Here is a 15,374-nt window from a genome sequence, read left to right as displayed (position 1 = left end):
GTCTTAAATAGATTAATTTTTGAAAGTACATTCCTTCAAAGTATTGTATGCCATTTTTCTCATTACACCTGTTAAAACATTAGTGATTTTAAAAAAAGCAAAATCAGACTAGTATAATGTACAACGGAATACTATTCATGGAAATACAGATAGAGATTCAGATCACATTATAGAAATCTAACAATTTTCAGATACTTTTTACATTATCAGAAACTTGGGATTGAATGGCTGTAGAGGAAAAAAGAGAGCTATAGAGAATTTGCTTGGTTACTAATAAACATACATTTATAGTTATTACAATTCCAAGAAAATTTAAAAGATTCAATAGTATTTCAAAGGGCATTTTAATAAGTGATGATGGCTTCTTGAAAAGTGAAAATGATTGTGAAATATTAACGTGCTAACCCATATCTGTAAGTACAACTAAAATGATGCTAAGTTCAATGTTGAGAGATTTTATTTTCTTGCGTCCTAGCAACTATCCACAGTCAATTTAAGCATAAAACTGTAAGCTTACAGGTAGGTGATGAGTAACTTGTTTACTCTATTTTTGACTAATCTTAATATTCAGATAGAGCATTTGAAGTGACAGCATTACCATAGAAAAAACACAGCTAACTTTGTCTGGATGTTTAATAACCAATTGTTTAAAATCAGTTATATTGAAAATCAAGGGCAATGTTTTTATTTTAAAAGCTATCCACTGTCTGGCTATCTAGCTTGCTTTTAAGTTTTGGATCTTTTATGTGTCTCATATCACAGATTGGATTTTGTTTGTGGGCCGTTTTTAAACCAAACTGCAACTCTTCTGTTTATTCTATGCGATGCTCTGCTACATAATCATTCTGGGCAGGCCAACTCTCTCGTGAGGCATAGAAATGTCCAAAATTCCAAACTGCAGTTATCAAAGAGTCAAAATCCATGGTGGGACATGGATATGCATAGTCAAGGGATCTACTGAATGCTTTTGTGTTACTGTCTGTCTATCTGTCTGTCTGTCTGTCTGTCGTCTATCAAAGGAGTGATTGAGAAGACGAGAAACTGAAGCCAAATTAGAAAAAGCTTTTAAAATGTCTCAGACAAGTGTAAAGCACATTTTAAACAAAGGAGATTTGTTTAAATCTATAAACAAACAGGTGATTTCTGCATTTTGTTATAATCTAGTAAAAAGATCATGAGTAGATTTGAAATTGAAGTTAAAGAAAATATAAGGCCATTATATTGTACCATGTGAAATATTCACATAAGAATAATGATGGAAATGAAAATTTTTTAATTAAAAAAAAATAAGTGTTAATTAAGGAACTGAAGCAATTAATGTAGTGATGGTCTCATTGTGCATTTTATTTTCGGCCTTGATCTTGATTTCATTCTACTGAGATGTCTATTCACCTAGGTTATATTTGGTCTGCCTGTTTTCCTTCTTGAACATCTTATCCTTCTCCTTTATAGTGCTCAACGTAATTATGATTGATATCTGTTGGTGTCTCTTTCTTTCTCTGGACTGAAATCTCCATAGAGTTGTGTCTAATGTCAAAGTAATATAACCCCCACTCCAAATATGTCCTTTGCTAATGTTCCTCATCTTAAAAACTGGTACCACCCACCTATCCAGGAGCAAAACACAGAAACCCTAAGCATTGACATCTTTCCTCCTCTCCCTTTTCATATGTACTTTATCATAAAATCTAGTTGATTTTAATTCCTAAGTAATCCTTCAGTCTAAATATTGCCTCTTACTTCATCACAGTATCCCCTTGAATTCTTAGACTTCTAACAGGTTTTTTGGCTTCTGCACTCACATCCCACTGCAGCCAATCAATTTCTACATCACTTACCTTTGGAATATGCAACTGTTACTCTGTATCTTCCCTTTCTCAGGAGAAGGCTGGCTCCCATCTCCCTCTTCACTCTGATTTCACACCCTGCCCGCTCTCAACTTGTACTACAGCCATACGAATGACTTTATTCCTTCATAGTTGACATGCTTCATTAAGATAATAAACTGGTGCGCTTACTAAAAGTGCTTTTCTCCTCCTTCACCTTATCTGCTGCTCAAGCTTCAGATCTTGGCTCAGGTGGTAATTCCACAGGGAAGGCTTCACTGAACTTCTGTTCTAGGTCAGTCCCTCATTTTAAGGATTTTCTAGCACTGTGTTCCTCTCCTTTGCAATATTTGTTAGGGTTGAAATTTGCCATTTGTTTGATGATCTATTTAGTGTCTGTTTCCTCCAACAGAGAAAGCTACAGGAGAGTTGGGACTGTATCCGCTTTAACAGCTAGTCAGTGCCTGGCTCATAAACATTTGTTGGATGAATAAATTAATAAACTCACATCTGCATGTTTTATAGAGAAAGCAGAGGTTAGGCCACAATACCTGCCTCGTGAAACTGGGATAGTTCACCTTTTGAGTCCGGAGGTGAAATGATGGGGAAATAATGCATTACTCCATATAAAACTGCAAAGTTGCTCATCTAGGTAAAAATAGAAAAGTGATAGACGTACAGAACAGAAGTAACAATAGCCACCTGCAACTTACAGAGAATGCTAGCCATCCAGAACGGTTCCTGTTACATTCTGGGACAGAATAAAATTTGCCTTCCTGATTTGCTCATAATAACTTCCATTAACCCTTTTCAACCTGGTGGAGTCATGACATTTTCCCCAAATCCACCCCAAGCTATGTGGTCTTAATATTGCCAAGAATTTTTGAGTACAACACTTTTTTACAAGAGCCTCTGTGTGTGTTTGTGCATTATGTTTATCATGGTTAGGAAATGTTTCCTGAGCGTGGTCTTTTAAAGTAGCTATTAAAATCAGGTAGACAGCTGTTTCAGAGTTGATAAGGCTGAGAAAGTAGATAAATGCAGATATTGTTGCCAATGGCTACCACAGTCTCAGGAGAGCTTGAATATTATACTTTGAGCAAGATAGTTAAAAATACCAGGCACATCAAGCTGTATGCTAACAGTCCTATCCATTATAGGAAGATAAAGCATAAGAACAAAAAAAGAAATTAAAAATAATATTCAAATATAATAAAAAAATGTTAAGTATGTAAAAAAGTTCAGAGAATAAGGGGAGTTAGAGAATAGTGTGGAAGAGAGGAAATATAGAAAAGGAAGCTAAAATTAGAGAAAGATAAGAAAAAAAAACAGTCATGTCATTAAGAGACTTCATGTCAAATTTTTAAAATAAATGTGATCGCATTCCAACAGTTAAAGAATAAAATTATATTGCCAAGTACTATAATTACGCCATGATTAAATCAGCCCTACTCTTCTCACAAGTGCAAAATTAATGACAAAATTCCAGTTGTTAAAGGATCAAAGGGATGAAAGACTTATGAGTTTCACAGAATATATAACTCAATATATTACAAATGTGCCACTTTATAAAAAGTTTTACCAAACTCAACCTTTGAATTTTAAAGTTTATAATCTTAATTCATATATAGATTCAATAATAAGATACTTCATAAGTAAATTAAATAATCCCATATTTTTCCTTTAAGTGTAGTCATGAGATATGTGAACAACATACACATGTGTACGTGACTGACTAAACTCTTTGATCTTTGAAGGTATTCATAAGTCCATGTTTTTTTGATTGTGTGTGTGTGTCCTGAGATAGTTAATAATTGAGTCTTTATAAGAAAATTATATATGCTGTTATGGACTGAATTGGTGTCCCTCCAAATTTATATATTGAAGTCCTACACCCCAATGTAACTACATATTTGGAGATAAGGTTTTTAAGAAGGTAATTAAGGTTAAACAAGGTCATAAGCATGGGACCCTAATCCCATAGAATAGATGTCCTTATAAGAAAAGGAAGAGATACCAGGGATTCTCTCTCTCTCTTTCCATGCACATGTGTGCAGAGAAAAGGCCACATGAAGACGGGAGAAGGCAGCCATCTGCAAGCCAGGAGGAGAGGGCTCACCAGAAACGGACTTTTCCAGTGCTTTTATCTTGGACTTTTGAGCGAGGAGAGTTGTGCACGGAGCCCCCTGAGGAACTGCAGAGGCCTTCCATGAGGGCTGCGGAGTGCTGTTCACACTCCTAAGCAGGAAACTACACAGCTGGGGGGAATTCACCCGAAAGGCTAGAAGGAACATTACCCAATGCTCACACAGGGCAGAACATAACACCTTTTCACATCTGCCGGACTGGGAAACCTCATAATTTATAGGACATTACAAAAAATACTCAGAAGGGTCTCGACTGAGCAGTGCGTTTACTTAGTCCAAAATTCCAGTCCTGTCTAGCATTATCTGAAAAGTAAAACTAAAAATAACAAACTTTTTCCAATTAATTTAATTCCAGAACAAAGCTTAAGAATTTTTATAGGACTACAAAATGTTAAGCTTCCAACAAGGTAAAATTCTCAAAATGTGTTATCCAATAAAAAATAGAAGCTGGAAAATGCAACACATAACGAGTAGAAAAAACAATCAAAGTCATCACAGAACTAAGACCAATGTTTGCAATGGACAGACAAAGGCATTAAAACAATCATAACTGTATTCCAAATGTTCAGAAAGCTAGAGGAGAGTTGGAAATATTAAATAGAAATATGGAAGATACTTAAAAAAACCTCAACCTCTAGGGATGAAAACTATAATGTCTAAAGTGAAAAATACACTGAATGATAATAAAGGTAAATGAGATGTTGATGAAAAGATAAGTGAATTTGGAAAGTAGCAATTGAACCTATGTAAAATGAAAGAGAAAAAATACATAAAAGACCAAAGTGTCATCACTAAGCTGTGGGACAACTTAAAGTTGTCTGATACACATGTAATTTGAGTTCATGTTGAATAAGCGAGGGAGGGAGACAGAAAACAATCTTTTTATTAAAATAGTGGCCAAAAATTTTTTACAAATTTAATGACAACTATAAACCCTCATATACAAGAAGCTCAATGAAGCTCAAGTACAAGAAACTTGGAAAAGCTATGCTGAGGTACATCCTAATCAATTTACTCAAAGCCAGTGATAAAGAGAAAATCTTAAAAGCAACCCAAGGGAAAAAAAAAAACACCATCAGTGATACAAAGATAAGGAAACAATGAAAGTAAAATGACAATAAAGCAACAACTATAATGTACTGAAATTTGAAAAACAGAAAACAACTACCGATATAGAATTCTACCAGAGAATATATCTTTCAAATATGAAAGCAAAATACAGACATTTTAAGATACACAAAAGATGAAAGAATGCATCAGCAGCAGGGCTGCCTAAGAAATGAGAACAGAAATGTTTCAGGCAAAAGGAAAGTAGCACATGGAGATATGAATCCTCAGACAGGAAAAATGAGCAGTAGAAGTGATAACTATGTAGTAAATGTATTTTATACTACAAAAATTCCTTAAGACATACTTTATTTAAATAAAATAATAAAAATGTAGTATATAGGATGTATTATCTATGTAGAAATAAACTGTATGGAAACAAAGTCTGGAGAGGAGACATGGAAGAACATTTTATGCTTTTATATGTTATATGGCATCACTTGAATGTAGACTAGATGCTGGACGTATAATAATAAGTAAGACAAAATTCTTTCTCTTAGGGAGTTTAAATTTAAAAAATGGACACATTACCTGTATCAGTCTTATAAAATAAATTCTAAAATAAAAGATGATTAACATAAGAAGAGGAAAAACTGATGCTATACAAATAATATGAGCAAAACATTTTTTTATTGTTGATCAAAGACATTTCCCTATTTTATTATGTCTTTAGTCTGGTAGAATGGCTATCATCAAAGAGACTAGATAGCAAGCGCCAGCAAGGATGTGCAGAAAAGGTACTCCTGTGCGCTGCTCATGGGACTGCAAAGTGTTACAGCCACTATGGAAAACAGTGTGGAAGTTCCTCGGAAAATGAAACATGGAGCTACTATATGATCCAGAAATTCCAGTTCTGGGTGTGTATCCAAAGAAAATCAAAGCACTATCTCAAAGAGATACCCCAATGTTCACTGCAGCTTATTTTTTATATTAGTCAAGACATGGAAACAACCTAAGTGCCCCTTGATGGATTAATGGATAAATAAAATTTTATATATATAAAATACACAAACAAGAAACACTAGCCATCAAAAAAAGGATATACTGCTATTTAACAACATGGATAGACCCTGAGAGCTTTATGTTAAGTGAAATAAATCAGAGAAAGACAACTACGGTATGATCTCATTTACATGTGACATCTTAAAAAAAATTCATAGAAACTCATAGAAAAATCATGGGAACAGAGATCACAGAAACTCATAAAGGTCACATTTGCAATAGTCAAAGGCAAAGGGTGGGAGATAGGGCAAATGGATGCAGGTGGTCAAAAGGTACAAACTTCCAGTTATAAGATATACAAGTTCTGGGCACTTAATGTATAACATGGTGACTGTAGTCAGCAATACTGTATGTTACATTTAAAAGCTGCTAAGAGAGTAGATCTAAAAAGTTTCATCACAAGGGAAAAAATTGTAACTGGGATAGAATGGATATTAACTAAACTTATTGTGATAAATGCATATGTCAAGTCATTATGTTGTCTACCTTAAACTTATATGATGGTGTATGTCAATTACATTTTAAAATCAAACTTTTGAAATAATGTAGTAATTATCTAATTAAAGAATATGTTTGTTTCCCTCTATATAGTCAGGGTGGCACACCTGTCACTCCCTAGATGAGTATTTAAGGAAATGGGTAATGATTTGGAAACTGTAATCCATATTTATTTTTAGAATATTGTGTCCTCTAGCCTTAAAATATTGAAAGGACATTTTAATGATCACCATACACAGATATAAGCCCAGGTATAAGCTGCTGATCTTGCAGATTCTATTTTTCTTGTTTATTCAGATGGTAAGCCTGGATTTGATGTTCCCTAGAAACAGCTGTTTGTTCAATTTATTCACCTTCTCAAAGAGAGAAATCAATTTTCCTAGTCACATATAAATGCCGTGCAGACATCAGTGCACTTTCTTTTCAGAAATAGTAAGTCATAAATAGAATAAGTAGTCTTACATTTCCTGTATTGATGTTTTAAAATATCACAAGAGTAATACTTGTAAAAGGTGAATTCAGCCAGGTGAGTCCCTGAAATCTGTATAATCAGGAGGTTTATTTGCTCATTCAAAAACTATTTGCATTTTTGGTAGAGGTCCCTAAGTTTGCTTTAGTTTTGAAGGATACAAAACAACAGACCGAAAGATAAGTGATATTCTTATCTTCAACAAACTCATTATCTACCAGAATTGTTGAAATGTCTTCATAGTAAACAAAAGGTCAGAAGGAAGCAATGGTAATAAAAGAGGTACAACCAATAATGTAGAAAAGCCAGTGTGTACAGTCCCCCACTGCCTTCACCTTCTCTAGAACCTCCTTCCATTAGTTAACCCTTTTTCTCCTGAGACTTCAGTCTACCCTTCTCTAATCAGTTATTCCTGTTAATATTCAATCTCTAATTATCTCCCATAAAAAAGTTTCTTTTGACCCCACGTTTCCCTCCAGTTACTGTATCATTTCTCTGCTCCCTTCAATATCTAGCTTCTTGAAAAAGCAGGGTCTGCAAATGGCAAGTTGATTTCCTCATCTCCCACTCTCTTCAGTCCCCCAGTCTAGCCTCTGACTCCATCTCCATTTTGTTAAGGGCAAAGAGCACTTTCCTCTGAGCACTCATAGTTTGGTCAGTCCTTCTTTTGAACGCTACCTTTCCCATGTTTTTAAGACATACATCTGTTTTCTCCCCTCCCACCCCAAACCAAGGTCCTTTTTTTCCCTCTCTCTCTTTGCTATACCTTTTTTGATTCCCTCATTAGCTACTTTTGTGATTATATCTATGCTCAAGACTCAGGCACAAGTGGAGACTGCGTAGTTGTGGGATCATAATTATTCTAATAACCAGGATGCTCAAATGGCTAAAATTTTAATGAGGATACATGATTCAATTTATACCTGTCTAGGCAAGGCTATAGTTCTTGTCACCTAAAAGTCAGATGAATTCATTGCAGGGCATATTTTTCTCAAATTCAGGGATTATTCACTCACTTTTTTTACTAAATAAAGAAAATTTAGCATCTGTCCTGTGTCAGGCATTATTGTAGATCCTGAGGATACAATAGTACACAAGACTGACAAGACCCCTGCTTCTATGGAGGATGAAAAGGTAAAGGTTGAGAGGGGTAATAGGGGGAAGTTATGTAGAATTAAGGACATTATCAATATGGATTAAACATGGGATTCTCATCAACGCATATGATAAGGACTGTACACTCCCAGGATAATGTACTATTTTTACCCAGGAATATATGCAAGGACTATACCAACTTGACTTTGCCATATCTCTATACCTCAAGAAATTCTTATAATCAAAAACTAAGGGGAGATCACTCTTCATTTTAAAATGTACCCTTTTAGATAGACTTGGAAAGAATAGGACCTGAATGTTGAAAGTAAACATCAATGGGATAATTGATTTCATTTAAAAACTATTTAGAGCAAAAAAACACAGTTTTACCTCAAAGATCAGTTTCCCCCAGGCACCCATCACATCTCCTGCTAAAAATACGGCTGAGTCATTCTGGTAATGAGAAATTGAGAAACAAATAAATGCCAGGATCCTAATTACCAGGTGTCTGTGGCATCAGGTGCTATACGAGTGTATCAAGAATGTGATTTCTCCTGGTTCCTCAGTACTATGAAGGCTCCCACCCTATGTCCATCTCTCTGAGATCGTGGCATATATAAGAATGACACGGTTTGCTTCAAATCGAAGAATACCAATAATTCTAGTACATTAAAATAACAATTAGCATAAAAATAAGGAAGCTTTTTGTGGTGTATCCTGGCTAGATCTTTTCATTTCTTTGTCTCTTTGGACATTGATTAAATATGATTGTTAATGTCCACTCTGTTTAACTCATCAGGTTGTCACAAGAGAATGATGGGATAAGGGTGAAACTTATGAGTTCTTAGTAAATTACAAAATACATGAACATGTGTTTTACAACCATGACCATTTTTATTATAATAACATAAAAAATATTATTGCATGTCTTCCAGATGAAATAATTATATTTATTTTAAAATGCAACTATTTTTACTTAGGCTTTATTATTGTTTTTATGTATGCTTGGAAAATGCCTGAAATCCTTTCTGTTGTAAAGCATCTTAAGAATGTGGAAAATTGAGATCGGTCTGCATAGCTAATTTGAACATGCATATATTGTGGAAAATTAAAGTTTATTCAATAAACCTATTTGATTGAGATTTTGACTACAAGTTGTCATGATAGATAGCCATAGTGAAAGTGATGCTGGATCTCTTTAAAAGATATTTTTGTGACTCTGAAGAATAGCAATTACTAAGCACACTAACAGTGATAAATACCCCAAATTCAGCCTGTCAAAAAAACGAACGGAAGACTGAGAGGAAACCCATGATCGGAATCATCTGTTCCCTTTCCAGGCCTGCTGAACGATGATGAGGATACACCTTTAGGCAGTACATTAATCATCAAATTCTAAAATTGTTTTTTTCTCTCTTCACAGTACCTTTTTGTATTAAAAAGTGACTCTAATTTAAAAAAATGTGACAGACATTCCCCAACGGTTAAAACATGCTAAAAAAAGAGCTTTGAGTAATTTCATCTCCATATTTCAATGATAAGGAGATTAATGAGAAACCTAATCTAGAACTTTAAAGACAAAAAAACTGCCTAGGTATATCTACGAGAAGTAAGATTCTAACTGTATCTGGTGACTCCTTTATCTTTCATATTAAGAAACCTTTAGTTTATAAAGCAAACTTAGGAACGGAAAAATGTTTTTGCTGAAAGTTCAGTTATTTTTAAGTATTCAAAGCAGAAATTATATGTAATCAGTCTATATTCAAATGAAGAAAGGTTAGAACTGTGAACGTGATCCTTTCTGTCCCAACCAAGTAAAGGTGCTGACGGTTCTCCCACACCACCACTTCGGCTTCATAGCATCACTGCCCTTCTGGGTAGTGAGGCTCCCTGTGTGGTGGGAGGGTTCAATAATATCCTGGGACATTGACAGAGGCAGTTTATCACATGGACGTTTCCCACACGGTACGGGTTAGACATCACTCCTGCTTAACTGATTAGCCGATGGTACACATCACGTAGAAGTACAGAATTTGTGTGTCCTTACCTGGGATGATGGCTGTCCTCATGGGAATGATGACAGGGTGGTGCCCAGAGGCAGGCTCAGCCTGCAGAGGAGCGCCTTGGCATGGGCCATGAGAGGGGGACTTGGTGGTCTCAGTGCTGACTCAGGATTTTCAGGTCTGGGCTCCTCACCTTGAGTCCCTCTCCTGGGTCTCATCTCTTCTTTTCCTTCCTTGGTCCACCAACAATGGTTCGGTTCTTTAACTGTTGCTTTTATAATTTGTTGTATTTGGCATAATATTTATGCTCTGCTCTCCTCAAGACTTCACCTTTTGAATTCCAAAAGACCCAGCTCTTACCAGTGAGAAATCTGCCTTCAAGATTACTGTCTCTGCTGTAAGTTTTAAAAGCCCATGTTGGCACCCAAAGGTAGAGTTTGAATAGTCTATATGTCCACCCTGTAGGAGCTCTACATTTTCTACCCTAAAGGTTTAATTTTAATAGGGAAAGCATGTCATAGTAAAAAAATAATAACAGTAAAAAGAATAATAAAAAGAATTGGAAGGATAAATGGGTTAATACATAACAAAATTCTCCCACTACACATACTAGTGTGTCATAGAAAAAACAAACCAAAAACCCTGAGTAGTAATAATGCAGTGGTTGTAATTACCCCACAAATTGTCAACTTCTTTGAATAGTATTTAGTTATTATTTCCCTCTCTTTTAAATGTATAACTCTCCCATAAACTTCAACATAAGTTAAACACAAGTAAACATGAAAAAAATGAAAGGAATTTTGAACAGTTTTCAAAATGAGGGCGTAATTGATAATATTCAACATGTTTATGTAATACAGTAATAGACTTTTTTGTCAAATTGTCTAAATAATTCTCGGTAATCCAATTTTTGGCAAGTTCAATGGGTTAAAAAAAGGGAGAGGTCACAATATGAATACCGTGAGTGAATGAATGTGCACAGGCCAATCAAAGGGTGGCTGCTTTAATGTTGGGGTTGGGCCCTGGGGCTCCTGATGAGGCAAGCATTCCCTCTTAAGTTGCTGGATTCAGAAGCATGCAGGGATTCCAGAGATGTGGAGACTGAGCCAGGGTAGCTGAAGCAATGGAAAGAAAACTTCGTGGGTTTGAAACAGCAGTTATTTATTAACAGATGGCAGCAGTGCCTACCGGCTGACTATCAGCCTTGGTTATCAGCCTGTGGCCGAGTGAGTTTTTTTTGTCAGCCTTGGATGTTAGCACTGTTGCATGTCTTTGTTTTTCCAAATCAGAAATAATCAGGTTCAATCCCAGCAGCTCTTGGGCTGGACACAAAGTTCACCTCAGTTCCTGTGAGGAGGAGAAGTGGTCCCAGTCTTCTCCTTTTTTCCCTTCCTTCTTCTACCCACTTCTCATCTTTTCTCTCTAGAGTCTGTGTCGTTGTGGGGTAAATGGAGCAAATCCTATCTACCTCACATTTGGGGAGGTGTAGCATGGAAATGGGGTTTTGATTCCTCTACTCTATCCCTCTTGCGTATTTTAGCTCACAGGTAGAGGCATTTCCAACCATTCACCACAAAGCCCAGCCTCTTTTTCTAACCTTCTGAGAGCATACAGTTTTCTTCCTCCAAAATGGGCCTGTAACAAAGGACTGTTACCTACCGGGGTAAGGGTTTGCAGTTTCCTAGTATTTGGAACTTCGAGGAACTCAGTACTGATACACAGGGAGAAAGGAAATTCTTTGAATTTATGCAAGGAAAAACACAACACATGTATTATAATTCACCCAAGCACATAATAACCCATCCTAGTTGCTAAATTCTTAGTCTTCGAGATCAAGGATTGTCCTCTGTTTACGTGTCTCTTTTCAGAGAGTATCACCTCACGCCAGTGACATTCACTAACCATTTGTTAAATTAATTAAGTAGAGAAGCAATCTTACCTGAAAATTCCCAACTGGTTTATTTCCTGATGACTACAAGCATCTTTTTTCTTTAGGATCAACTGCTCATTTTTTTTAAAAGCAATCATCAAAGTTGTTGCTTGAGGTTTGTTTGGTAAAAGAGTATTTCTGAAACATCATTAAAATAAAAAAGCATCTATTAATGGTCCTTGTTCACTTAACCCCTGAAGTGAGTTTAAATGATTCAGTCAGTTTCTTATAGTCAAAAATATTTCTACATAGACTGTGTAAATAAATAGGCACTAAATTACTATCAGGGTCCTTCTGATATAATCAGGTAACAATTAATGAAAACTAAATTACTAGCATATGATTATCTAATTTGCCTTTCTTGTCCTTGATTGTCCTTGATATTTATGAAAATGGTAACTAAGCAGCACAAAAAACTGAAATTTAGAAGAGAAGTAATTACTTTGAATTGCTCAAACATTAAAAACTCCACCATTAATAACTCTTAAATGTATTCATTAACTCATTTATTCATCATCATTGATTTGATAAAAGTGAGTTTTTAAGGGCACCTTAGTGCCCTTCTTGCTGCCCTCCTCTCCCCCATGTCTGCCCAGTCTGGGTGTGGCTCCCAGGGGAACACTGAGTGGGGCTGCAGGTGAGGTGGCCTGGATGGGAAGAGAGAAGGCGGGGCCTCTGAAAACCAAGTGAGAAATATAAAGTTTGCCTGCTTGATTTTGCAGGTGAACTTTAGTCTCAGTGGATTGAAAGCATACCTTACACACTTGTAATTATTCACCAGTTACTTGCATACCTTTTATGTACTAGAATAAAATGTTGCAGCTATTCTGTTTTGTCGTTAGAGAATAATCATCTGTATGTCTTCAATCTGTGCCAAACTGAATATATTCACACACCCCAGTTACTGCTCATCATTGAATATACCCTATACTATCTACATTATCTCCACATGTAAGTGAATGATGGCTACCTAAGTTTAGAATTGCATTGTCAATAACTTGTTTGACAATTATATATGTTGAGCACTAATGGTTGCCTAGACTTGGCTATTGGAAGTAAATTCATAAAATCAGCCACTAGTTTTAAGGAGTTCATTCTATATTTGGCTCTTCTACCTAAAAGGTTTATTTGAGAACACATGAAGTTTATTTCTTCAGAGCTTGCTACAGCGACAGTGAGCACCGGCACTTGTTGTTTGGCAGATCAAAGACAGACAGAGGAATGAGAACGTTTCACAGAAAAGGGAAGGCGGATGCCTTGATTAGAGGGTTGGTGTGGGGAAGCTGCAGGTGGGCAAGCCAGGGCTGGGCATCCTGTGTGATAGTTTAGAGATGCGTATCTGGCTTTCTCTGATTGATTTTAACTTGAAGGAGCAAAAATTAGGGAAGCTGTCAGTTATTAATCAAGTCCTGGCCATTTGGGGCCAACTTTTACAGGAGTTATTGTTTAGCTTCCTACGTTGTTACTAGAGATAGCGGTCTGACTTCCTACAAGTCTGACATATAGACAACAGCCTGGCTTCCCGAGCTGCTTACTGTAGAGAATCAGTTGGTTTCCCGGACTTGTGGCTGCAGAATGTAGAATTCTGTTTTTGTATATGGTATGGCCATTGTCCATTTATATATTCAGTCTCTCAGTAACCATGAATAATAATGACTCACTATGATACTTTTAACACTAATTGACTGGGAGATTTTTTATATCAATGGCATTGCTTTTCTTCCTACAGTAATTAGATTTGCTTATACCTTGCTTTTAATATCCTATTACTCTGAGGAAGTCTGACCTGCTCAATTCTTGTAAGTTTTCTTTAAAAACTTACTTTACTTTAAAAAAAAGAGAAGTACTTCCTTGAATGTAATTCTCTAAAATCATCAATCATAATCACACGCTTCTATGAATTTTATGCTACTATTTAAGTCTAAGACAGGAATTTAAAAGTAGCATAAATCACTTAAATAGAAGTGCTTAAAAAGAACTGCATATGCTTGGTCAAGAAATTTAGTGGAAGTGTTATTTCCAAAATTTAGTTCCTTATTTTTTGTCACAAATTAAGAAATACTGCAATAAAAATTAATTTCTTTTTTAAATCTGATTATTTCAATTGAGTAATTCTAGGGAGGGGGTGAAAAGTTTATATGACACATTTGAAATTTAAGGAAAACAGGGTTTTCTGTTTTTATTATCTAAGCATGATTGACAGATGACCTAGAGAATGAAGTATGTATAAGAATTAAAGTCAATTGTTTAGAAATCTTGTATCTTTCTAAACTGTTTTAATTTAAAATTGCAGACTTCTAAGACTCAAAATTTTGTCACTATCTGTTTCTGTTATTTGAAGTTAATGAATGCTAAGTACTACAAACTGGGTGGCTTTAAACAACAAATTTTTTCTCCCACTCTTCTGGAGGCTTTAAGTCCAAAATCAAAGTGCCTGTAAAGCCATGCTACCTCCAGTGGATCTAGGAAAGACTATTTCCTTGGCTCCTCTAGCTCCTGGGGGTTGCCAGCAATCTGGTATTTCTTTGTTTGTGGCACCATAATTTCAGTCTTTGCTCCAGTCCTTATATAAGTTTTTTCCCTGTTTCTGTATATGTCTCTGTGTCCAAAATTCCCTCTTTTTATGAGGATACCAGTCATTGGATTAGGGGCTCCGCTGTTCTATTAGGACTTCATCTTGATTATACCCCAAAAGGCTTTATTTCCAAATAAGGTCACATTCACAGGTACAGAGAGTTAGGACTTCAACATACCTTTTTTGGAAGACACAGTTTGACCCACATTGCCTGGCTCTTAGCGTAGCTCTGGGGCAGGAAGCATGTTCCCAGCCGAGACAAATAAACCAGTGTGTCCAAAATCAGTCTAAGGAAAGGCTAGGTGGTTTATTGCTCATGATGAGGCCCAGCTTCATTCGTCCCCTCTGGCCACCACTCTTGCTCCCTGTCCCGCCAGCCACAGAGTGCCCAGTTCCCCACCCACCCCTTCTGGGAGAAACTCCTCCCACAGATCCCCAGGGATGGACAGGCGCCAGACCAATTATGCAACAGAGGTGAGGAGAGAACAGCCTCTCTCCACCCCATGAGCCAGAGGCAGCCAGAAGAAACACCTATTAATATGTAAATGGACTAAAGCCAGGTGAGAAATTCTGAAACTACTGCAGTTTTATCCCACACTTAGCATCTACTAATTTTAGTTATCTTAAATGGAGCTTTATCCTTTTAGCTTAAAGCTTTAAATCTCAACATTTAGCAGATATAAAGTCATCAGCCTGAAGGAACCCTAAGAGATATAGAAAGA

At 36.1% G+C, this 15,374-nt stretch overlaps 1 long non-coding RNA gene across 1 annotated transcript in view; it reads right to left on the bottom strand.

The window, feature by feature from the left end:
* LOC108398825 (uncharacterized) overlaps positions 1 to 15,018 on the bottom strand; it is a 64,812-nt gene extending 49,794 nt beyond the window's left edge. Inside the window, exons 1-2 of the long non-coding RNA XR_001853518.3 lie at positions 14,831 to 15,018; positions 12,087 to 12,215 (exon numbers count right to left, since the gene is read on the bottom strand). This is a non-coding gene — a long non-coding RNA (uncharacterized lncRNA). The remainder of the gene's footprint in view (positions 1 to 12,086; positions 12,216 to 14,830) is intronic.
* Between the last annotated feature and the right edge of the window lie 356 nt (positions 15,019 to 15,374).

This window comes from Manis javanica, chromosome 10 (assembly GCF_040802235.1).
Source record: "Manis javanica isolate MJ-LG chromosome 10, MJ_LKY, whole genome shotgun sequence".
Classification (NCBI taxonomy): Eukaryota; Metazoa; Chordata; class Mammalia; order Pholidota; family Manidae; genus Manis; species Manis javanica.
The sequence above is the reverse complement of the archived record's forward strand: the minus strand, read 5'-3'. Positions and strand labels throughout refer to the sequence as shown.